Source organism: Dipodomys spectabilis, unplaced genomic scaffold, assembly GCF_019054845.1.
Source record: "Dipodomys spectabilis isolate Male_0828 unplaced genomic scaffold, ASM1905484v1 ptg000009l, whole genome shotgun sequence".
NCBI lineage: Eukaryota > Metazoa > Chordata > Mammalia > Rodentia > Heteromyidae > Dipodomys > Dipodomys spectabilis.
In genome coordinates, this window is record NW_024870686.1 from 1,523,214 (window position 1) to 1,524,756 (window position 1,543).

The following is a 1,543-nucleotide window of genomic DNA, read 5'->3' on the forward strand; positions in this document are numbered from 1 at the left end:
CATGCCTGAAATCCCAGAACTAGGGAGGTTCATAACTAGAAGAAGGATAACAAGATCAGCATGGAATACACAGAGAGTTTGAGCTACATAGTAAGACCTTATCTCTCTCTCTCTCTCTGTCTCTGTCTCGGTCTCTCTCTGTCTCTCTCTCACTTTCACACACGACATACACACACATACACATCTTAATGTCCATCACAGGATTCACACAAGACATTTATTGAGACACCTTGTACCTTATTCAAGAGTGTTTTATGTAGAATAACCTAGAATCAAAATAATTACACAATTTATTTGTTTTTGCACACATAAAATGAGCAGTAGATTAATTTTGTAGTGGCATAATTATCCCAAATGTCTACTCTTTGTACTGCAATAATTTCAGATTTTTGAAGAGCAGGTTATTGTGGATGCCATTGAGTTGTTGCATCACTTGCTTGCTTATGCCTGCTGTTTGTGAGCGTATGTGGTCAACTGTCTAGAAGCAGTCCTTGTGTATCAAGTGGGTGTCATTTATCTCAACCTTTCAGTGACCAGCTAACGAAAATGAAATGAGAGATGCACGAAGAGGATACAAGTGGAGAGGGTGTATGTGGATGACAGGTGCAGCATTGTCTCATGCATGAGACAGATGTTCAGGACAAGATTGGAAGGCAGTAAGGTAGGAGTCAAGTGGCATTTTGGGTCTTCCAATAAATAGTTTCCAATAGATTATGCCAGCTTATTAATGTCCTGGCTATCTTCATAATATCAATAGTTAAAGTCATGAATATTATTACTGGGACCATCAAATTCCATCCATGTCAATAGTTCTGGCCATTTTATGGGTTTTTGCATTTTGTGCTTGGCATTGGAGCCTCAATTTTCTTTCTTGTTCCAATTCTCTTATTCTCTCCTTTTGTTATTTTTGAAAGAAGGTGTTACAACGAATCTTAGCTCTTATTTTGAATTACATGCATCATGCTTCTGGAATTATCTTAACAAACTTGTCTTTTCTCCCTTTATATTAAAAAAAGAGTTCTTTTTCCCTAACCTAGAGATTATCATATTAATCCAAGAAAAATGTTGTTGTTTCTATAGACTTCTAAATAGATACAAGAACACGTCTAATCTCTTCATCAGGCAAGTCAAGCTAGCCTGTTATCCCATTTACCTTTTAGGGGCCTGCAAATGAATTCAGAAGAGAGCTTGGGGTTTGGAGGCTGGGTTCTGTGCTTAAAAACTCTCAGCAGGTGACAAAGATGATGATTGTAATCATATATATCTGGAAATGGATCTGCAGATGAGTAATATGAAAAAGGATAGTTTATTTTTTCAACAACATTTGCAGCTGATTAGTTAACAGTGTCAGCTACTGCAACCACAGAACATAAGTGTAGGATTCTCTCAAGAGCATGAATTTTATGATTTAGATAAAACTCAGTACTATGCTTCTCAACCTAATAAACCCTACAGTGAAATTTAGTCACCTCAATTATCAGTTGATCTTTGTTTAACATTTAGTTTCACATTTGTGGCTTTCTGGACACTTAAATATATCTAG